The sequence below is a fragment of the Pongo abelii genome, chromosome 8 (assembly GCF_028885655.2).
Source record: "Pongo abelii isolate AG06213 chromosome 8, NHGRI_mPonAbe1-v2.0_pri, whole genome shotgun sequence".
Lineage (NCBI taxonomy): Eukaryota > Metazoa > Chordata > Mammalia > Primates > Hominidae > Pongo > Pongo abelii.
The window spans coordinates 20,733,537-20,750,057 of NC_071993.2; positions in this window are offsets into that span (position 1 = coordinate 20,733,537).

Sequence of the window (16,521 nt, forward strand, 5' to 3'; positions counted from 1 at the left end):
CTGGTAAATTTTATTATTTGATTTTATTTTTAAGTAATAGATTCATCTAGTTCACAAATAAAATAAAATACACACAGAATGTCATGCATTGAGAAGATTCAATTCATCTCTATCTGCATGCATCCTATCCTCTACTACCACCTACTAGAGGTAATCACTTTTATAAGTTGTTTGTATATCCTTTCTGTGTTAGTCCATTTTCAAGCTGCTCATAAGGACACACTGGAGATTCGGCAACTTACAAAAGAAAGAGGTTTAATAGACTTACGGTTCCACGTGGCTAGGGAGGCCTCACAATCATGGTGGAAGGTGAAAGGCACTTTATTTATTTATTTTTTTAAAGTATTATCATGTTTATTTTAAAGCAACTATTTTCCACATTTTTTTCCTTCTAGTTTTTTTTAATTTTTTTATTATTACTATACTTTAAGTTTTAGGGTACATGTGCACAACGTGCAGGTTAGTCACATATGTATACATGTGCCATGCTGGTGTGCTGCACCCATTAACTCGTCATTTAGCATTAGTTATATCTCCTAATGCTATCCCTCCCCCCTTCCCTCACCCCACAACACTCTCCAGAGTGTGATGTTCCCCTTCCTGTGTCCATGTGTTCTCATTGTTCAATTCCCACCTATGAGTGAGAACATGCGGTGTTTGGTTTTTTGTCCTTGTGATAGTTTACTGAGAATGATGATTTCCAATTTCATCCATGTCCTTACAAAGGACATGAACTCATCATTTTTTATGGCTGCATAGTATTCCATGGTGTATATGTGCCACATTTTCTTAATCCAGTCTGTCATTGTTGGACATTTGGGTTGGTTCCAAGTCTTTGCTATTGTTAATAGTGCCACAATAAACATACGTGTGCATGAGTCTTTATAGCAGCATGATTTATAGTCCTTTGGGTATATACCCAGTAAAGGGATGGCTGGGTCAAATGGTATTTCTAGTCTAGATCCCTGGGGAATCGCCACACTGACTTCCACAAGGGTTGAACTAGTTTACAGTCCCACCAACAGTGTAAAATTGTTCCTATTTCTCCACATCCTCTCCAACACCTGTTGTTTCCTGACTTTTTAATGATTGCCATTCTAACTGGTGTGAGATGGTATCTCATTGTGGTTTTGATTTGCATTTCTCTGATGGCCAGTGATGGTGAGCATTTTTTCATGTGTTTTTTGGCTGCATAAATGTCTTCTTTTGAGAAGTGTCTGTTCATGTCCTTTGCCCACTTTTTGATGGGGTTGTTTGTTTTTTTCTTGTAAATTTGTTTGAGTTCCTTGTAGATTCTGGATATTAGCCCCTTGTCAGATGAGTAGGCTGCGAAAATTTTCTCCCATTTTGTAGGTTGCCTGTTCACTCTGATGGTAGTTTCTTTTGCTGTGCAGAAGCTCTTTAGTTGAATTAGATCCCATTTGTCAATTTTGGCTTTTGTTGCCATTGCTTTTGGTGTTCTAGACATGAAGTCCTTGCCCATGCCGCCTATGTCCTGAATGGTAATGCCTAGGTTTTCTTCTAGGGTTTTTATGGTTTTAGGTCTAACATTTAAGTCTTTAATCCATCTTGAATTAATTTTTGTATAAGGTGTAAGGAAGGGATCCAGTTTCAGCTTTCTATGTGTGGCTAGCCAGTTTTCCCAGCACCATTTATTAAATAAGGAATGCTTTCCCCATTGCTTGTTTTTCTCAGGTTTGTCAAAGATCAGATAGTTGTAGTTAAGCGGCATTATTTCTGAGGGCTCTGTTCTGTTCCACTGATCTATATCTCTGTTTTGGTACCAGTACCATGCTGTTTTGGTTACTGTAGCCTTGTAGTATAGTTTGAAGTCAGAAGCGTGATGCCTCCAGCTTTGTTCTTTTGGCTTAGGATTGACTTGGCGATGCGGGCTCTGTTTTTGGTTCCATATGAACTTTAAAGTAGTTTTTTCCAATTCTGTGAAGAAAGTCATTGGTAGCTTGATGGGGATGGCATTGAATCTATAAATTACCTTGGGCAGTATGGCCATTTTCACGATATTGTTTCTTCCTATCCATGAGCATGGAATGTTCTTCCATTTGTTTGTATCCTCTTTTATTTCATTGAGCAGTGGTTTGTAATTCTCTTTGAAGAGGTCCTTCACATCCCTTGTAAGTTGGATTCCTGGGTATTTTATTCTCTTTGAAGCAATTGTGAATGGGAGTTCACTCATGATTTGGCTCTCTGTTTGTCTATTATTGGTGTATAAGAATGCTTGTGATTTTTGCACATTGATTTTGTATCCTGAGACTTTGCTGAAGTTGCTTATCAGCTTGATGAGATTTTGGGCTCAGACAATGTGGTTTTCTAGATATACAATCATGTCATCTGCAAACAGGGACAATTTGGCTTCTTCTTTTCCTAATTGAATACCCTTTATTTCCTTCTGCCTAATTGCCCTGGCCAGAACTTCCAACACTATGTTGAATAGGAGTGGTGAGAGAGGGCATCCCTGTCTTGTGCCCGTTTTCAAAGGGAATGCTTCCAGTTTTTGCCCATTCAGTATGATATTGGCTGTGAAAGGCACTTCTTACATGGTGGTGGCAAGAGAGAATGAGAGCTAAGAGAAATGGATATCCCTTTATAAAGCCATCAGATATTGTGAGACCCACTCATTACCAAGAGAACCGCATGGGAGAAAACACCCCCACGATTCAATCGTCTCCCACCAGGTCCCTCCCACAACATGTGGGAACCATGGGAGCACAATTCAAGATGAGATTTGGGTGAGGACACAGAGCTAAACCATATCATTTTCCAAATCTGTTTTTGCAAATATATAAACTCGTTATCTACTTTATTGAATAACATACTGTATACACCGTTTGCACCTTGCTGTTTTCATTTATTAATACATCCTGAAGAGCTTCTCCATTCTTCCTTATAGATGTACAATATTTCATTATGTGGATGCACTATAGTTAACCAGACTCCTATTGTTGGACAAATTGGGTAATTTCCAGTCTTGTGTTATTACAAATGTTGCTGCAATGAATAATCTTTTATATTTGCCGTTCTGTAAATATAGACATATTTGTAGGATAAATTCCCAGAAGTAGAATTGCTAGGTCAAGTGGTAAATGCATTTGTAATTTATATAGGTATCTTCCATAATGTTTGCACTGCCCTGTACACTAGCAGGATATCTGAGTGCCTGTTTCTTCACAGCTCTGTCAAAAGTGTGAGTTGTAAAACTTTGGGGTTTTGATCATCTGAGGTGTGAAAAAAGTAGCCTTTATGTGTCATTTTAATTTGCATTCTCATATTACCTGTAAGCCATTTGTATTTTTCTGTAAACTATCTGCTCAGGTTTTTTTTACTGCTTTATTGCCTCATTAGTCTTTTTCTTCTCTATTTCTAATAATGTTTATATATTAGGGAGATTAGTTCTCTTAGAGATGAATGAGTTGCAAATGTTTTTCTAATTTCTCATTTGTCTTTCAAATTCATATAGCCATGCAGAAGTTTTTTGGTTGTTTTATTTTCCGTCTTTCCAAAGTTTGGGTTTGTTTTTATTGATGTAGGATTATTTTTGGTTTTGTTTATATATTTGTTTTTAATGGCTAGTGGATTTCAAATAGCTAGTAGAAAAGTCTTCATTGATTTGTTAAAAAGGAATCAACTCATGTTTCAATGTGTTGCTTTAATTCTAATGTAATAGATTGAGGTATGAATACAATCTTGTCTTTTTCCAGATAGCTACATGGTTCTCCCAATCCTATTTTTAGGGTATGGTGAGTCTATCTTTACTTCAATTATTTGAGCTGTCACGTTAATCAGATACTAAGTTCCAAAATGTGTTGGTATCTATTTATGGACTTTTCCTCTGTTCTTTTGGTCTGTTACCTTTTCATGCAGTGACACTATATTATTGAAGCAATAGTGTATTTAATTATCTTCTAGGGATACATATCCTTATTGCTTTTATTTTAAATAGTTTTCCTGGTTATCCTTACTTGGTTATTTTTGAGATGAACTTTAGTATCAGCTTGCTTAGTTAAAAAGACTGATACTTTTTATTAAAATCACATTACATTTAAAAAGAATAATGTGCATTAGCCCATCCAAGAACATAGTATGTCTTTATATTTTGAAGTCTATTTTTTTAATTTTTTAGGAGTGTTTTAAATTTTTGTCATATAGGTCATGCCCACTTCTCATTAAGTTTATTCCTAGATATCATCTCTTAATTGGCTCAAATTTGTCTTCTAGTATTTAATTCCAAAAGGACTCATGGGAATAAACATTTCATAGGTTCTTATATATTCAAGACTATTATACAGCAAGTGCCTCTGTACAAGATTATTATATAGCAAGTGTCTTTGTACTTTGAACTTGCCTGAGTATAAAATCCTTGGCTTTCGCTGTCCTTGCTTCAGCATTGTTTAACTACTGTTGCATCCTATTTCAGCATTAACTGATGCCATAAAGAAGTCTGATGCCAATCTGGTTTCCTTCTACTTCTGAGAGATGTGATCCTTTTGCCTGGCTTCTTTTTAAGCCCATTGCATTTAAAGTTCAATCATTTTATTAGGCTATATCCCATGTTGGGTCTACAGGGTCCATTTTTCCTGAAAAGTGGCATGTCTATTTACATACATATGTTCGAGTCCTCTTCAATTTCAGGAAAGTTTTCTTATAGTTTTAAATATTCACCCCCCAAAACCCTCCTTTCACTCTGCTATACTGTATTTCACATTTATATGATAATTCATTGGCAGACTATAACATTTGGAAGTGTATATTTTATATGAGGCTTTGCCTGAGCTAGTTTACATGTTATTGTAAGAACAAATGCTACCTACTTACAACCCCATGTGATAGGCATTAATATTCCCATTTTACAGATGATGATCAGGTCTCAGAGCTGGTAGGTGTCAGAACTGAGGCTTAAGCCCCAGAAAAAGATAGGTTTTTTTCCACAAACCATTATTTTCCAGTGTATCATCAAGAACAAAAGGTACACACACACAGATTGCATCATTACATAGAGAAAAATATATTCATTTTTAGATGCTCAATTTTCTGAATACAAGGCAACATGAAAGAATCTTTTAAATGGCCAATATAAGCAGGGTTTTTTTGTCGTTGGCCAGTTGGTTATTTCCTTAATTTTGGACCACATAGAACATCTGTTTAAGATTTTAAAAATTCCCATTCAGAGAGGAAAAATGCTGTGGAAACTGATTTCTCAACTATAGAACTAGACCTTCCTGGCAAATCACAAGTATAATACACTTTTATTTGAATGAACAAAGCTCTCCCAGGTGACCTATTTGTTGACCTTTTGTTATAACTTACTTTAAAAATGAAAGATGCAACAAGATAAAGTTCTAGGTATATCTGAGTCAGAAAAAAAAATTTACACTTTTGTAGTCCTGTCTCCTTACTCCACAGATGAGAAAAACCAGGACCCAGAAAATTGGAGGCAAGAGTCCAAGGTTCTGGAAGAGATGGTTAGATTAGGAGCTGGAGCTTCTTTGAGCATTGGAAACAGTCCTTAATATGAGACGAGAGAGAGATTATGAGGAGCAATCAACTGAACAATTTGCTTCTCAGATACATTCAAGTGAACACATTGCCCCTAGATTTTTTTTACTAAAACATAGTGCAATCAAAAGTCAAAATATCATATTAGTTAATAAAAAATTGTTCTGATATATGCAGTAAAAGGGAATTGAAAGCATTATTTCCAAATTGATGGTGTCATATAAATTCACCCACATGTGAGTCCAACATATTTTGACAAACTCCCCTCGTGGTCTTGCACTTTGCTTTACATTTGTTCCGATGGGAGTTGATGTTTTAGGTATACATGCCAAAAGGTAATATGAAACAGGAGTGGCGATAATTACGGTTTACCTCGGCATGTTGAAAAGCAAGGAGAGGCCAAATATTATATGCAGACCCATGAATCAGAGTAGATACGAAGCATATACAATAGATTGAAGTGTCTTGAAATGAACACCTATTTATTGGCAGAGGTGAAATGCAATGAAAACTTTCTCAAAACCATCAAAAACATTCAAAAACATTAAGTTTGAATTTGACCCACAGAGACTGATCACAATTGAGGAATTTGACCTCCAAGGACAAATTGTTCAATTGATCCAAGGGGAATTCAATATAATTTGAAACTATTCTCACCTTACAAGATTGTCTTCTTAAATTAATTTCGACCTTCAAGAAAATGAATAGGGAAATAACTCATTGTAGCACCTGCCAAACATTTGTGATGTTCATTGCTTTAATAATAAATTGTTAGTGCCATAAAGACTTCTATTTTGACCTCTTGTATAGAGGCTAGCAATGGATATCTGGCTAAACCATCTTGCTTATTTCACTAATGGGTATCCAAGTGATTGGTTCACGTATCCCACTGTCTCTTTATCAGTAGGGGGCAACATGATATAACACACATCCCGGCAGAATAAACCAGATTGTGTCAGCATTCTCCAGAGCATTAGAAAGCCTGGACAAAATTAGGTGTTTGTAAGAAAAAAGTGAGATTTCTTAAGAAAGTTAAAATCCACTAATAGAATGAGATTACAGCTTATAGGTCTAACATTGTCAAACTTAAATATGTGACGTACTTCTTTTATTGACTTCCCATATATTCTCAGAGGAAATAGTTCCTCTTTGGTCTGATATTATCTCACCTAATATTAGGTAGCACCCACTATTAACAAAAGAAGAAAGAAGGGGCTGAGGCCAAGAGACTCTGGCTTGGCGTTTCCCTTCCACCACTGGTATCTTCTCCCTCACTCCCCAAGGCATAAGATTCCATGGAAATCTAGAATTGGTTTCATTAACCTCTGAATTTTACTCTTGTTCATATAATATTTTATACATTAATTTATATTCTGTAATTATATCCAATTTAGCATGAGTCCTTTCTAATCCAAATATTCTCTTCCTGTATTTCTAATCATCTCTGGCTGCCTCCATTCCAACTAGGTAGGATACTTCTTGAAATGTCTGCACTGTGATATTTTCTGTATTCTTAGTATGACTGTGATGAAACAAATTTGAAACCAAATGTCTTGGAAATAGTAATTTGCTTTTCTAGTATGCAGTATTCACAGAAAGTTGTAGACTTCTCTTTCAAGCAAGATGTATGCATGCTACTTTCTCTCCAGGTTTGTAATTATATTGTGTTGTAAATATGTCATTATAGTATCATATTGCTAATATATCTTATTAGATATATTAGCATTACCTACTTCAAAAATAGAAAATTAGATGGATGTTTCAAATTTTTGTGAAGGGAGTGTTGAAAACTCTTTTTTTTTTTTGAGACAGGGTCTTGCTCTGTAACCCAGGCTGGAGTACAGTGGCATGATCATAGCTCACTGTAATGTTGAATTCCTGATGTCAAGCAATCTTCCTATCTCAGCCTCCTGTGTAGCTAGAACTACAGGCATGTGCCAACATCACTACTAATTTTTATTTTTTGCAGAGATGGGGATCTTGCTGTGTTGCCCAGGCTGGTCTCAAACCCCTGGCCTGAAGCAACCCTCCCACCTTGGCCTCCTGAAGAATTAGGATTACAGGTTTGAGTCACTGTGACCACCCTGAAAACTTTTTCACTGTGAAGTTATTTTTCAGTATGAGTAACATACTGAAACAACAATGAGCTGTTGTTACTGTTGTAAGAACAGAAAAGGATATGAATTCAAACCTGTTATTATGCAAAAGAAGGGAATAATACTGTTTAAAAGTAGAAGATACATTAAAATATCTCTATCCCTAATTTCCTGTTCTCAAAGATACCCATTAAGTAGTCATTTACTTACCTCTCACTCTATTTACTCCGTAGGCAGGCTGCATGGAGATTGTAGCATGAATGTAGATATTGGAAATTTACTGGATGTATGATCAGACAAACCAATTGAAGTGGAGAAGAGAATCAATCAGCCAAATAATTACAGAAGTTGCACCACTGCCTGAAATATCTTGACTGATTCTATAGAAGTTGAATTTTTGCCGAATAAATTCTGAAAATAATTACAAGCTTCCTTTTGATTTGAATGTTACACATCGAGTTCTAATAAGAGCTAATTTGACCTCATTGACACATAAGAAAATAGAAGGAACAAAGTGCCCTTTGACTTAAGGGCACTCCGATGTCTAGGAATTTAACCTTTTTGTCAGATCAATAAGGTTTAGTACAACTAGCCAGATACCTGTCCCTCAGCCTCTCAGTCGAGGAGCAGCTTCTTTCTTTCTTTGGGCTGGGCTTATTCAAGTTAGTGAAGCCAGTCTGGTTTCTTTTAAATCATATCCCCTGCCCCTGCTCATCTGCAGTAAAGGCTGCTGGCTTCATATTTCCATTCTTTGCTTTTATTCTGAGCAGCAATAACTGGACTAGCTAATGTACAGCTTCCTGATAGTTAACCATTCCTCCTAGAAGCTAATCTTTAGAGGGAAAAATTTTTATGTGATTTAATGCAATTTGGGGAAAATGAGCACATTTCCTGAGATCTCTGAGGAGATGTTGTCTTACAATGAGGCAAGAAACTTGAACCAATTATCTGAGGCATACACACAACTGTCAGGAAACAGTAGTTGATGTGCTATTAGCTGCTCTTCTCACACTCCCAGTTGTATTGCTGTGGTTTTGTCAGCATCTTGGGGAAGAAAAGGGATATTTAGGTGATGATAAATCAATGCAAACTTAATAAGCCAAGTGTTAATCTATCCCTACAACTCTCTCAAAGTATTTTAAAATACCTGGTACAATTAATTTATTCTTTAGCATCACAGGAAAGATGTTTGTTGCCTTTATTTTATATTTATTCTATTAATTGGGATAACAGGCTATCTAAAATAAAATAAGCCAGATTTTGAATTATTCACACTTTTAGGTACATTTTTAGTCAAAATGTTGCCTTCCTGCATATAAGACTTCGGTAACTAGTAATTGTCATTATGCAGGAGGCATTTTCCTGTCTCAAATGTCAAAACAAGAGATTATGGCCACTATAAAAATCTGCACACATAGTCCAGATTTCAATTATCTGTGGATGACTCAACACATTATACATGGTATGTATGGCCCAGGATGCTTGTCCTCATAATTTAACAGTTTCAACCAATTATCCAACACATTCTCTTTCATCCTGCAAAGTATCTAACTACGCAATGACAATGCATCCTTAAGGATGCCCCAGGTGACTGCAATATATGTTAAAGGCCACACTGAAGTCATAAGAATTTAGAAGTGTGTTCACTTATGGCGACTGTAATTCCAAGACTTTGACTTGAGAAAACCTCCTGAAAATGCCTGTGAGTAAAAAATTTCTCCTGATCCCTAGAGCTATAAATAATAGGTGGAAATATCCAGGTCTAGACTCACAGTTCTTACAGTGCTCAAAGGAGAATACATTCCCATGAGCTCATGCTTTCATTCTTTCAACGAGCATTTTAGCTTTTGCTGTGTATCAGCTACTACTTGGTACACACTAATTGGTTCTGAAAATCTCAAAGCTTGATTTACAAGTTGATTCCAGTAAGAGGTTAAAAACCTGGCCTTCTTCAGAACAGAAAATGTCTGAGACCTTTATTAAAGAAAATGCATACGCACATACACATACATATATGTACATACACATACTCAAGTTTGTTGTGGAGTGGGTAGGTATGAAGATGTCTTATGACCACGTAATAATGTCACATGTAGCTTCAAAGATATACCTAGCTGTGAAAATCTGTTTTTGTGAGATTTTTTCCCTCTTGGATAGATAAGTCCGAAGAGGCACTTTAGAAATATAAAATGTTTCCCATTCAAGATGTGTCTCAACAAAATTTATGTCTCTATTGTCAGGATGCTTTTAAGTATATTTATGGGCCTGTGAGTTAGGGAGATGTCCCATGGGATAGTATTTGGAAATGTTTATTTCTTTTTCACCTCAAAATAGATAGCTAGAAGGACCCCTTGCTGACTTCTGGCCAGAACATCAGATGCATGGCTGCCCACTGGACAGCTCGAAGACAGCAGGAAGTGGTGTCATCTTTCTAAAATAAGAGTATCACTTTAGGTACCCAAAAGGAGACTCAAGAGTTGACTGTAAGTGGTGGGAGCCTAGGGAGGTGGATATTGTCAATCCTGAAAGGTAAGGAATGGCCCCCAAATATCCTCTTAATTTTTCTACTGTTATAATGTTGGATTTTTCAATAATGATACTATTCAAATGTCCTCTTTATGTTCATGCATCATTATCTAATTTTACATTCTACTTCAAGAAGTTCACTTAAGTCACCTCAGAAAAGACTTTTAAAAAATAAGTTCCAAATGATCTGAGACAGCTCCCTTCTGTCCTTTTGACCTCTGTTGTGCTTATGTCGACCTTCACATTCCTAATTGCCGGATTTCTGAACAAATCTCTGTGACTATCAAATCAGCATTTGCATCTTGATGTTTCCCATCATCATTTCAGTGTGGCTAGTAAAACTCCTCACTCTTCTTACTCACAGTGACTTCAGTCCGAAATCATGATTTGTGGGCAAACACCATAGACAGGGCCCACTGGATCTCCCTCACAGAGACAAGAAGAAAGGCAGCCTCACTCAGCTACTCTCTGCTTCCACCCAAGAGAGTTTCTACTTCCCAGAGAGCAAAAATTGCTCCAGCCATAAACATGTGAATGAAGAAGTTGAACATTCCTCCAGCCAACAGTTATACATAACCACAAATTGCCAAAATGTATTATTTTAATGAATAAAGGTAGATTTTACAAGCAAAGCAAAAAATATCATTCTCTCTTTGTAGAAGTGTTTCTTTGGTTATTTCGTTTTTTTCCTTCACCTCCCCAAACCTTCTCCACTGTAAGAAGCCTGCCACAGAAGCATACATGTTAGAGTAATAATACATCTGGCTGCAAATTCTTCTAGGAAATAAAAGATAAATTCGCCAACAGGACAAAGAAAGAAAGGGAACTGGATTCAGAGTCACTCAAGCACCAGAGAACAAGTCTTCGTAGCTCCGCCCTCTACTTGATTTCATTACCTCCCTAATGGGAATTTGAACGACAGAGCAATGGAATAACCATTTAGGTATCTGGCATTGTGAACGAATAAACTTATGGGAGAGGGAGTTGCATGCTCGCATTTAAAAAGCTCCTGACAAAAAATATGACTTTTTTACATTTTAAGAGATAAAAAATGTATAAGCAAATACTTTACTATTTGTCTTGAACATTAAATCATCACAGTATAAAAGCACATAATGTGTTTGCTATACTAGCAACACACATGTTAAAAACAAACTTTCTAAAAGTCATTTAGATTTGCACAGCTGACAAAAAGGTTGTCTTCTGGATCCAGAATCTCCTCCACTGCTTATTAAATATTTGACCTTGAGCCAGGTAATAACACTCTAAGTCTCAGTTTCCCCATTTGTAGCATGGAAATAATGATAGTGCCCTATCACAGAATTGTTTTATGTATTATATGAACCTGGAAAACAAAATCCTTAGCAGAATGCCTAAGACAAAGTAAGTTTTCAAACATTAGTTCTATATGAAATAGCAAATTGAGACAAAACAGCCTGGGGGTGGAAGGACTGAGGAAAAATAGTCCCACTTTATTGAGACAAACACCAAATATTTAAAATCTGGGTCAATATCAACTAAGAATGGATATAATACAATTTTAAAAAACACACTCCAAAGAAGTATGGACTAAAAGTATATTAAGGAAATGTGTCAAGATGACAAATTTATGCAGTAGAAATATATAATAGGCTATTAGAGAAAAACCAAGATGCTTTAAGGCCTATTTATTTCATGCGAATGTTAAGAAAAAATATAATATAACCCTCTCTCAAACTCTTCTCCAGCACTATCGTCAGAGACAAATAGTTCACTTAATGCACAAAAGCAACTTTTGTGTCCATAGATGAAATTAGCATGAGGCAAAGAGAGAATTCTGTTGGAAAAAAAAAAACATGTTTTTTCAAGACAGTGCTGAGCCCAGTTATTTATTCACTAAGTCAACAACTATTTACTGAGTACCATCCTTGTGCAGATGTAGCAAAAGACACAGGGGATAAAAACAGTGAACAAAGTCAAGCATGGCCCAGACTCTTATGATGCTTACATTCTAGTACAAGAAGCTAGTCATTAATCAAACCATGATCCAAATGGCTGTTTATTGCCAACCAAGGGAAAGGGAAAGTGCTATGAAGAGACAAGAGATGTAGCCTGCAGTTCTGAAAGGCTTCAATGAAAAGAGGGAATAAGTAGTCGATGGCTGCTAGAGGGGGTTACAGATTAAGGAGTTTGTAGTTGTTTTAAGATCTTTTAAGGAAAAGGCTGGAATAAAGGAAATGAACAGGAATAAGGATTCAATTAGTCAATAAGCAGGTGAGATCACTTAATTCTTTAAGAACAGATTAAATTTTTGAGTTTCTGTAATTAAATATATATCTGTACTCTCTTTTATTAGAAAAGGTCAGCACTCATACCAGGGGAACCTGGGGTAGCTATTTGTATCCTGACCAAAGAGACTCTTCTTCCATGTTTTAAAAATAAACGTTTCCACCCAGAGACAGTAAGGAGGCTGAAAATAGCTCAAGATTAACTCTAAGAGATCAAGCCAAGTAAAGCCTTTACCCAAGCTCCAGAAAACCCATTTCTGGGAGATAATCATGTCCAAATAAATGTTCCTAAGGGGACAATGTAATTTTTTCCTCTAGGGAGTAGGCATTTTTGCCTATTCATCCTTTTTTCTAATTGTGAGTTTCATTGCATCTCATCAATTTGCAGGCTTACCTCCAGTTGAAATGTGTCTGTTTGTCAGTGCTCCAATTTAGTGTGTCTGGGATTTATTCTGCATTTGCTGACCTCTGGAAGAGAGCTGCCAGGACTAGGTCACCTCCTTTACACTGAGCCTGTCTTATTGGAATGCCTTAACCAATGGCTCTCCTAAGCATGGAGGATGTCCTTGCTCTGGGAGGTTTCTGTTTACTTTTGGCCTTGGTGGCATTTGTCTAAGACTGGACCCCATTCTTTTAGGGCTCCTGGCTTCTTCATTTCATTATATTCTCAAGGCTACTCCTTGGTTACAGGCAGACCTTTTGTTCCCACTGGTATTTGTTTAAAGAGCTTGACGATTTATCAAATGACCTAGATAAAAGGTCTCAAAACATAACATCTGTTTGTTGTCCATAGTACTACTTTTTTCAGACCTAACATGACTATAGATCAAAATTATGAATGTACTCTCTTGGAAGTGTTAGAAGGTCATCAGAAGAAAACAAAAAGAAAAAATTTACAAGGATCCAGAAAGAACAGACTGTAGTTGACTGAGAGACAAGGTAATTGGTATATGCTGGAAGGTTTAAATCCCTCAAAAGAGCTGAGTTGGATTTGAAGAAGATAAAATAAAGATGTATGCATACTTTCTGGGATGTGTTCTGTAGGTAACTCCACAGCACTGCTAATGTAGATGAATGACAACCACAGTCAGGTCATTTTCAGATCATTAGCAACCTTTGGTTAACATGCCATAGAAATTACACTCATTTGTTATTTGACAAATATTAATTGAATACTTGCTGTGTGCCAGGCACTGCTCTAGGTTCTAGAGTTAAAGCAGTGAATAAAAGTCCTCATGGAGCTTATATTCTAATTGCAAAGGATCTGCAACAAAGTGAGCAAATATATAATGTATCAAGCTGTGGTAAGAGATGGATATAAAGGGAGGGAGGTTGGTATACATGTGCTCTTTTATGAAGTGTGGTAAATGAAGGCCTCAATGAGAGAATATTTTAGCAGAGATGTGAAGGAGATGAGGAAGCAAGCCATGCCAATATCTGGGGGAAGGGCATTCAGGTAGAAGGATCAGCACATGCAAAGAGACTAAGATGGGAGACAGCCTGGTGTGTGTGAGGAAGAGAATGAGTGGGAAGGAGGTAGGGAAAGAAGTCAGGTAAGAGGTTGTCAAGTCATATAGGGCCTTCCAGGACATGGTAAGGGTGTGGGCTTTTATCCTGAGTGAGGTAGGAAGCTGTTGGAGGGTGGTGAGTAGCAGAGTGGTGTCATAATCTAACTTATGTGGTTTACGAGCTCACCCTGTACGCTATGTTGAGAATATAACTATAGAGGCACAGGGGGAAAACTGAAAGAACAATTCAGAGGTTACTGGAATCACCCAGAGGTGGTAGAAGCTTACACTAGGGTAGTGGCAACAGAGGTGGTAAGACATGGCTGCATTCTGTATATATTGTAAGAGTGGAGACAGTGTGATCTGTTAATTAGTTGGCTGTAAGGCATAAGAAAAAAAAAATCAATCAGGATAAATCTAAACTTGTGTCCAGAGTAACTAAAAAGACGGTTTTCCCTTAACTAAAATCAAACTATCGGTAGGAACAGTGTGGGTATAAAGGGATTACCAGGAGCTTGTTCCTTTGAAGGTCCTTGTTAGAGTTCCACAAAAAGACATCATTAGGCTGTTAAATAGACAAGTCTGCAGGCCAGGGGGAGGTCCAGCATGCAAAAATACATTTGAGAGTCTTCAATATCAGATGCAAGTAGGGTGAGATTACCTAGGAGGTGACATGAAGAGACAAGGTCCATGGACCAAGTCCTTGGTCACTTGGACTTAGAAGTATAAGGAGAAGCAACTAGTGTGGCCGACGGAAAAGCAAGAGTAAGGAGTCCCAGGTGAGATAAGGAAAGTATTCAAGATGGAGGTGGTTAGTGCATGTGTAAACATAGTTACTGATAGAGTGAGAAAATACTCACACTTGACCCTTGGGTTTAGCCATGTGAAGATCATCAGAGACCTTGGTGAGAGCAGTTTTGGTGCAGTGATAAGGGCCAAAGGCAATTTGAGTAGGAATAAGTGGCAATAAGAGGAGACAACTAGAAATAATACAGACAATGTATAAGTCAGGATTCTCCAGATAAACAGAGCCAATAGGAGGTATACAGAGAGAAAGAGAGAAGTTTATTTTAAGGAACTGGCTCACGTAACTGTGGAGGCCAACAGGCTGAAGATTAGGGAAGAGTTGCTGCTGCAGCTTAGGTCTCAAGGCCTTCTGCAGGTAGAATTTCTTCTTCTTATGAAGAGGTCAGTCATTTTCTCTGAAGGCCCTCAACTGATTGGAAAAGGCCCACCTACATTGTGGAGAATAATCTGTTTCAAAGTCACTGATTTAAATGTTCATCTCATGTTAAGGTACCCTCACAGAAATATCTAATGTTTGACCAAATATCTGGATGCTATGGCCTGGCTAAGTTGACACATAAAATTAACCATCCTAGAGAAGTCCAGGACAGAATGTGTGTGTGGAAAAGAGATAAACTGGGCAATAGGTGGACAATAGGTGGAGGGGAAATTACTTTTAAGATAATAGAAATAGGCCAAGCACTGTGGCTCATGCCTGTAATCCCAGCACTTTGAGAGGACAAGGCAGGAGGAGCACCTGAGGTCAGGAGTTTGAGACCAGCCTGGCCAACATGGCGAAACCCTGTCTCTACTAAAAATACAAAAATTAGCCGGGTGTGGTGGCATGTGCCTGTAAACCCAGCTACTCAGAAGGCTGAGGCAGGAGAATTGCTTGAACCCAGGAGACAGAGGTTGCAGTGAGCCAAGATTGTGCCACTGCACTCCAGCCTTGGCGACTGAGACTCCATCTAAAAAAAAAAAAGATAAGAGAAATAATAGTATGTTTTTATGCTAACAGCAATAAAAGTGAGAAGGTAAAATTGATGATTCAGAAGTGAGAGGGGAGAATTGCAAGAACAATGCTCTTGAGTAAGCGAGAGGACTAGGATCTATGCGCAAATAGAAGAACAGAAGGGGTGGTATTTGATAGGAGCCAGGGAAAGTCTTCCATGTTCCAGGAAAATGGCTAAATTGATGTGTTAGTAGGAACTTATCAACATTATCTTCTGAATGCTTCTATCTTCTTACAAAATAGGAAGCAAAGTCACCAGAGAAGTAGTAGAGGCTTGGGGATCCAAGAAAAGACAAAACTTTTATCAAGTACAATATGGGATTGAATAGACAAGAAATTGAACAGAATTTTCAGGTAACACTTAGGAAGGACCTGTAAACATTCATTATTATGAGTTTAAGGTGTGATCAGCCTGCATGGTTGTATTTGTTTGCAGCCATGTTCAGGTGAACCATTGCAGAAGCAGAACAGGCTAAGAGCATAAATTAATTGGACCGTGGGGCTTTGCTGTCCAAGGACAATAAGGGTTAAAAGGGATGAAGGAGTTGGGAGTCCACTCAAGAGAGTAATTATAATGATAAACTATGAAATCTAAACTGTTTAAGAAAACGAGTAAGAGGGTGATGAAGGATAGCAAAAAGCTGGGAGGATCAGCGTGGATGGTTGATCTTGTTGGGGCTGAGGAATCTTTGAAATATGGATGCTAGAGGGAGTGAACTAGAAAGCTTGCAGGTGATGGCTGGAGAATACTCAAGTTGAGATTACAGAGATGTTTTATTGACAATGGTACCTTCTAAAGTGAGCATGGCTGAGAA